Genomic DNA, 8,624 nt, shown 5'->3' on the forward strand with positions numbered 1-8,624 from the left:
TGATGATGATGATGATGATAATGATAATAATAATAATAATAATAATAATAATAATAATAATAATAATAATAATAATAATAATAAAAAGAAGATGAATTATTTGAATGATAATAACAAGAATAGTAATTAGATTTATTGTCAAGAATGATAATACTAGTACGGTAATAATAATAATAATGATAATAATAATAATAATAATAATAATAATAATAACAATAATAATAGTATTAATAATGACCATAATGCTAATAATAATAACTAATAATAATAATATTAATAATAATAATAATAATAATAATAATAATAATAATAATAGCAATAATAATAGTGGCAGTGCAGGCTTGAGAACACCATGTTACATCGCCTAGTCACAGTGTTACCATGTTCGCATGTCCACGTGCAGGAATCGCTTTCTCGCACGTATCATCGTCTTATCTCGACTGGTTTCAACTTGCTACTGTGGGAGTTATTGTGGCTTTTGAGTGTACGTTTATGATGCTACTGATAATTTCATAAAGATTATTTTAGTGTCTGACCTCTACTACTTTTAACAGGCTATAGTGATAGTTATTGTGGTTTCCAAGTGCCTTTTCATGATTATAGTGGTGATTTTGTAAAGTTTCTTTCGGTATCTTATTGTCTCCTACTTTTAACAGGCTGTAGCAGAGGTTACTGTGATTTTTGAGACACTGTTTATGAATCTAATTAAGTTTGATAAGGATTTTGCATAGTTAGTGAAAAATAAATCCGTGAGAACCCAACTAATGATAACTGTGATTCTTAAAAATTGGCCTATTGGACGTTATTGTGGTTTTCACGTGTATATTTTTTTTTTCTTATTCTAGTTATGGTTTGATAAGAATTCTGCATAGAGATTAAGAAATAGATCCGTGAGAACACAACTAATGATACCTGTGATTCTTAAAAATTGTCCTAGTGGAAGTTACTTTGTTTTTTTGAGTATATATATATATATATATATATATATATATATATATATATATATATATATATATATATATATATATATATATATATATATATATATATATATATATATATTCTAGTGATGGTTTGATTTTATAAGAATTATGCATAGTCAGTGAGAAAAATATCCCTGAGAACCCAATAATCTCTGTGCATCTTAAAAATACTCTAGTCCTTATGAGAGAACAAAGCGGAACAAAGCGCCTCAAAACAAGAGCTCAGATGGCGAGACCTGCGTATATCTTGTCAATTTTTTTCACCTATTTGTCCACACCACTTCACGGATGAGTACTGGTGTTACTTTATTAACTCACAACACTTGAACACCATTACTTCCCTTCTTAAACAACCCATGTGTTATCTTAATACTCGTAACGTAGGCGGAGTTTTCCCTGATGGTTTGGAAAAAAAGAAAGAAAGAAAATAAAAGTGGGGGGTGTCGGCGATCTTGCTGCATCTAGCGAGGAAGGAAGTGGTAATGTGATGCGATAATTGTTGATTGCTGTGATGGCGGAGGTGCTGGTGATAATGGTGGTGTGTGGAGGAGATTCTGCTCATGTTAATTACGTTACTTTTTTCTTCTGTGGTTGGGAAGATAGAGAGAGAGAGAGAGAGAGAGAGAGAGAGAGAGAGAGAGAGAGAGAGAGAGAGAGAGAGAGAGAGAGAGAGAGAAGAAAGTGATTACAGAACAAGGAGTGAATTACGTTAGTTTTTTTGTGGCTTTGATGTGAGAGAAAATACAGAATAGGAACGAGTAAATTAAATTGCGTTGGTGTTTTTGTGACTTTGATGAGAGGGAAAATGCGGAATAGGAAAGAGTAAATTACATTAGTTTTTATTGGCTTTGATTAGAGAGAAAATACAGAATAGGAACGAGTGAATTGCGTTATTTTTTCTTTTTTTTCTTCTTTGATGGGGAAAAAAATACGGAATAGGAAAGAATAAATTTGGTTATTTTTTTCTCGATGGCTTTGATGAGAAGGGAAATACAGCATAGGAAAAAAAAAGTAAATTGCATTAATTTTGGTAATTATGATGAGAGTGATAATGGGAAATGGGAAATTGTGTTAGTTTGTTGTAATTATTGTGATGAGAAAAATACGAAATTGGGAAGCGAATGTCACGTTGAACTTTTTGTGGCTTTGATAATAAGAGCAGACATAAAAGGAAATGAAAAGAAAAATTAACGCAAGTGAAGGTAAATTAATGAAGACGACGGGAATAGAAATAAGATAATAGATGAGAAAATTAACGAATATACAATGCAACGCTGAAAAAAAAAATAGCCCAAGAAAGGGTTTAATAATGAAGAAGAGTAAGTATCAAGTGATAACGTAGAATAAATAACTGAACAGCAACAGACACTCAGGCTCCACAGAAGGCTGATTGGAAAGTAATCCTAAGTAAAGAGCTTTCATTTATATTGCTCATGGTTGTGTATCTTCATCTTGACGTCCCTGGTGATGCTGAGATGAAGGCCATAAATAGATGGATGACAGAATTTAGTTGCGGGGAGAAAAGGAAACGAAGAAGCAAAGCGAGATAAAAAAAATAATATATATATATAAGAGAAACGAGAGGGGATAAAACAGCACGAAGGTTTTCTTGTATTAGAAGGGTCATAATGGATAGAAGGGGATCGAATAGGGAAAAATGCCAAATAGAGTAAGTAGTAGCAGTAGTAGTAGTAGTAGTAGTAGTAGTAGTAGTAGTGGTGGTGGTGGTGGTGGTAATAGTAGTAATGGTAATAGTAGTAATGGTAATTGTAGTGGTAGTGATGGTGGTTGACGTTGTTGCTGTAGATGAAGATGATGATGTCGTTGTTCCTGTTGTTGTTGTTGTTGTTGTTGTTACCCTCCCCTCCTTACCTCGCATTAATCCGCTCTGATGAACCCGGAGCTTCGAGTGACGCTTGGAAGATAGATGGAGGAGCTCTTGAACGAGGAGGAAAACACACACACACACACACACACACACACACACACACACACACACCGCTCTTACAAACACGAAATACATACATACATAAATACATACATACAAGTCATGAAAGAAAAAAAAATTGGAGGAAACTTAACTCCATGTCGGGGAAAAAAAAAATCGTAGCGTTTTAGTGAGTGGAACAGAATCAAATGTTCAAAACCCTGGCGGCTCTGCGATCTAGGAATAGACGTGCGGAGGAGACGCTGGGCAGGGAGGAAGGGTGGGGGTAGCTAGGGGGCAGGGGGCAGGCAGCGACAGGGTGAGGGAAGGGAGGAGGATGGTACAGGAGATGTCTAGACGTGAGATGAGGCGAGGGGCGGAAGGCGAGGGAAGGGAGGAGCGAAGGGAGGAGGAGGAGGAGGAGAAGGTTGGAAGACCGGACTGACTAAACTGAACTGTCTAGCCGAACTTGCCGGGGCTTACACTTGATGAGAGAGAGAGAGAGAGAGAGAGAGAGAGAGAGAGAGAGAGAGAGAGAGAGAGAAGGGGAGATATTAATTTCGCTATCATGAGAGTAAAGTGCTTAGAAGTAGGAAAGGAAAGAGAGAAGGGGAGGATAGTAGTATGAATAACACGAACACAGAGAGAGAGAGAGAGAGAGAGAGAGAGAGAGAGAGAGAGAGAGAGAGAGAGAGAGAGAGAGAGAGACTATAGGTAACATTAATTTCTTACCATAACACCAAAACGCGAAGAACTCGGCAAAGAAACAAGAAATATCAGAGAAGACCAAGAAGCAAAACAGCACAGCAAGAATGACAGTACTGTGGTAGAAGTAGTCGTAGTAGGGCAGAAAAAGGCGGTGACAGAGGCGACGACGCGGACATGTGGGCGGAGAAGGGAAGAAAGAGGGAGAGAGAAGGGTAAGGAGGCAAAGGAGAAGGCACAGGAGAAGGAGGAGGAGGAGGGGAGGCATCACCTTTCATAACGCCTGGTGGGTATTGACACGTAGACACATCCCGCTGACAACACCACTTAGGACGGCGGTTACCTTTGTATTTACTCTTCTGGGGGATGGGAGGCAACGGGGGGTGAGGGAGGGCGAAGGGGGAAAGGGAGACAGTCGTAGGGAAAGGTAGGTAGGGAGGGAGGGAGGGAGGGAGGTAGGGGAGAGGTAGGGAATAGTCACCCGTGTGCTCCTCTACTCTCCCTACCTCGCCCCCTCTCCCTCTCCCTCTCCCTCTCCCTCTCCCTCCCAGAACTCAAACGCCTGCAATATGAGCACTCATTGAACACAAGACGAAGATTTGAATAGCATTTTACCGACGGCCGCTTCACCACCACCACCATTGCTACCCTCCCACCCTACTCCTCCCCCTCCTCCGCCGCATCATCCCTCTCCCTACTCTCTCTCTCTCTCTCTGGCTCTCTCTTCCCTCCTCTCCCCTTCGCACTACAGCCAGCATGACGAACCCTTTCACCGCACATTCACCATCTTTGCCTTCATTATTCCCGCCTCCAGACGACATACAGGCCGCGGCGCCCACGTTTTTTTCCTGTTCCGAGTGAGAGAGAGAGAGAGAGAGAGAGAGAGAGAGAGAGAGAGAGAGAGAGAGAGAGAGAGAGAGTGAGAGTGAGTGAGTTAAGATGGTTAGATAGATTTGTGGTGTGATGGTAATGTGCTAAGTGACGAGAACACACATACACACAGACACACACACACACACACACACACACACACACACACACACACACACACACACACACACACACACACACACACACACACATATACGCGATTAACTATCAAATGAATAATAACCTTATCAATAAACAAAAAATTGAAAAAAAATACAGAATCCAGTTCCGTAAACAAATAATGATAAGAGGAATAATCATGACTCTAGGCGCAACTTATTATTAGCTTTTTATATCATTTATTTATTTATTTATTTATTTAATTTATTTATTTATTTTATTTTTTTTTTTTTACCTGTGACAGTTTCAAAGTGAGACGATTCATTTTTTTTTTATTAACAGATTACAGGTAGTGAGTTACTTGTATTCGTTGTACATATTCTTTCACTAGACTCTCTCTCTCTCTCTCTCTCTCTCTCTCTCTCTCTCTCTCTCTCTCTCTCTCTCTCTCTCTCTCTCTCTCTCTCTCTCTCTCTCTCTCTCTCTCTCTCTCTCTCTCTCTCTCTCACTAATTCACAAGTTCTCACGTTTCTTAATAACCTTCAAGTGACTCAGCCCCACACCACTGCATCCGTCCACTTACTTTCCGCCACCTGTTTCACCCGCTAATGGAGAGAGCCGTGGGTGGAGCGCCTGTACGCCTGTCCCGAGGAGTGATATGGAATTGCGTGGGTGAGTGACGAGTGGCTGGTGACGAGGTGGCTTGATGAGGGTTTGTGAAGATGTTCAGGTTATTTCTAGGTGTTCTTTGTGTGTGTGTGTGTGTGTGTGTGTGTGTGTGTGTGTGTGTGTGTGTGTTTGGGTCTGTCCAGAGAGGTCATTACACTATTTCCTAGGGCAATGTAGATTTTATTTTCATTATATTTAGATGTTTATTTCTTTATTACTGTTTTTTTTTTTTTCGTACTTGACACGTGCATTTATTGTGTTGTCCCTTATCCTTAAAGTACGAGAAAATATCATGTCTTGTTTCATTTCTTTCTTTTTTTTTATTTCTTTATCCTCGTATGATCAGCCGTATTTCGTTTCTAATTTCCTCAGTTTACGGAAGTTTCCTTGTGGCAGATTCCCCGTAATCTTTCCACCTTTAAGTGTCCTCAGAATAATACGTAATCGTTCTCATGGTAACTTTTATTAGTTTACATTAAGTTTTGGGAATTCACATATCATTATACCCCAAATTTTTTTTTTTTTCCCAAAGTAATCCCTTCATAGTAAATTAGTTTAGGTTATGCTAGGTGAAGTTAGGTGTCGGAGATTTACGTGTCATGGAGTGAAATATGCATAAAGGAATTCTCGTGGGTGAAAATTCACTTGGTTGGGAGTTGTATAGAAGCTTCTGGTTCAACCTGAACAGTTGACTGATTGACTGTGGGGTCGCAGTATATAACATGGCGCCGGGGGTGTTCTTGGCCACGATACACATGTTCTTTCAGTGATCAGCTCCTCGTGTTGTAAACTTTAACCCATACTCGCTTATCGTCACTCTTTCTGGTTGGAAGATTTTCCGTGTGTGTGTGTGTGTGTATATATATATATATATATATATATATATATATATATATATATATATATATATATATATATATATATATATATATATATATATATGTATATTATAAGCTTTTGCTGCCAAACAATCTTTCCTATAATCGCTTACACAACTTTTTAGACACTTCTTGTCTATAATCGCTTACACAACTTTTTAGACACTTCTTGTGCCACAGCCTCATAAAGTTTTTCTTTACGTCAGAAATACAAAAAAATAAGAAAAAAGTTAATTCTCTTCTTTATTCTTCTCTTTATTCTTTCCTGTTTGTGTCCATGGGAACATTTTGTTTTTACAACGTTCCGAATATTAACAAAGGACAAGTACAGCCGTAAAAGGTTTAGATGAATATACCTGACGATACCATCTATATTCCCTCCGTGATCAGGTCCGCGTGTTGTAAAACCTGACCCTTACAAGCGAACACATCATGCCTCGCTCTAGTTACGCGATGCCGTGCCGTGCGGGGAATCGAAACAAGCGGATGTACAGGAGGCAACTATACATAACACGCAGGTTTGGGTTAGGTTTAAGGCGCTGGTGGTGGTGGTAGTAGTGGTGGGGCAGCGTGGACACGGCTGGCACTGCAACTAACTGCATTATGGTGTTGTCACAGTCTTATTGCAGCGGCAGGGAACAGCTGTGGTCGGCGTAGGTAGGTTTGACACAAATCCTTATCAGCTGGGCTCGGTGCGGTCACAATAATCCCGCTATTTTTCTGGCCTGGCCTTTTTGTAGCGGTGGTCAGCTGCTGCTCTTACTGCTGCTGCTGCTGCTGCTGCTGCTGCTGCTGCTGTCGCTGTCCTGTTGCCGGCCACCCCAGCTTGAAGGGGGACGAGTTTATGATGATGGATGGATTGTTATTTCTTCTCTTTTTCCTCTCTTCCCTCGCCCCTTCTCCCCTTCTCCTCTCTTCTCCTCATCGTCCTCCTCTTTCTCTTCCCACCCCCTTCTCGCATCTTCTCTCTCTCTCCTCTTGCTCTTTCTCCTCCCTCCCCACTTCTCCCCTTCTCCTCTCAACTCCCTTTCCTCTTCTCCATCCCCCTCTTTCTCTTCCCTCTCCCCTTCTCTACATTTCTCGTCTCTTCGCCTTCGCCTCCATCTTCCCTCCCCTCTTCTCCCATTCTCTTATCTTCTCCTTCTCTTCCCTTTTCTTCTCCCTCTCCTCTTCCTTCTCCTCTTCATCCTCATGTTGTCTCCTCTCGCTATCCTCTCCTCTTCCACCCTCCCTCTCCCCTTTCCCCTACCGTCATAATTACCTTCACACCTGCATTACGCGTCTCCTTTAAGCCTCATTCCGGATTATCTGCAAATTGAACACCTGAACACTTGCCACGAACACATGCAGAGGCAACAACAACAACAACAACAACAACAACAGCGGCAAATATAGTTATAAGTCTCTCTCTCTCTCTCTCTCTCTCTCTCTCTCTCTCTCTCTCTCTCTCTCTCTCTCTCTCTCTCTCTCTCTCTCTCTCTCTCTCTCTCTCTCTCTCTCTCTCTCTCTCTCTCTCTCTCTCTCTCTCTCTCTCTCTCTCTCATTACCACGCCAAAATATTCAGTCGTAAATGACACTTTTCTTTTTTTTTTTTTTTGTTACTTAAATAGATTAAGAGAGAGAGAGAGAGAGAGAGAGAGAGAGAGAGAGAGAGAGAGAGAGAGAGAGAGAGAGAAACTACACGATAATGCTATTTTTCGACTTTTTTCGTGTTTCCGAATGATAACTGCAAAGGAAGAAGCTCGTTTCCCTTGAACTGAACGATATAGCAATGTGATACACGAACGATTCAAGTGTAGAACTTTTGTTTTCTCTATTTTTAGCGGCAGTGATGACCTTGTGATCAGAATGAAGAGAAAAATGAAGATACACACACACACACACACACACACACACACAGAGAGAGAGAGAGAGAGATAGAGAGAGAGGGGGGACACATATTTCATTGACCACATAAGAGTCAAACAATACATTATTAAATAACCACATGAACCTAACCTCACAAAGTGTATATACATATTTACATACACAAAATACATAGATGTAATTATTCAGATCTGCAGTCCACAAAACTTCATACACTAACTAGAAATAAATAATGACGGTCCGCCTTTTTTTTTTTCATAATTATAATATATGCTGCCTGAGAACGCTATGGATTATTGAAATATTACACGTACAAGCTGATGAAAAAAAATATCGGAAAGCAAATCTTCAGTGCTATAAATCTTGTAAGTCAGGCTCTCTCTCTCTCTCTCTCTCTCTCTCTCTCTCTCTCTCTCTCTCTCTCTCTCTCTCTCTCTCTCTCTCTCTCTCTCTCTCTCTCTCTCTCTCTCTCTCTCTCTCTCTCTCTCTCTCTCTCTCTCTCTCTGCTTCCCTTCCTCTTTCGTTTCAAATCATCCCTCCATTAGTCACTTTGTTTCCCTGTCTACATTCTCTCTCTCTCTCTCTCTCTCTCTCTCTCTCTCTCTC

This window comes from Scylla paramamosain, chromosome 2, assembly GCF_035594125.1.
Source record: "Scylla paramamosain isolate STU-SP2022 chromosome 2, ASM3559412v1, whole genome shotgun sequence".
NCBI classification, from domain to species: Eukaryota; Metazoa; Arthropoda; class Malacostraca; order Decapoda; family Portunidae; genus Scylla; species Scylla paramamosain.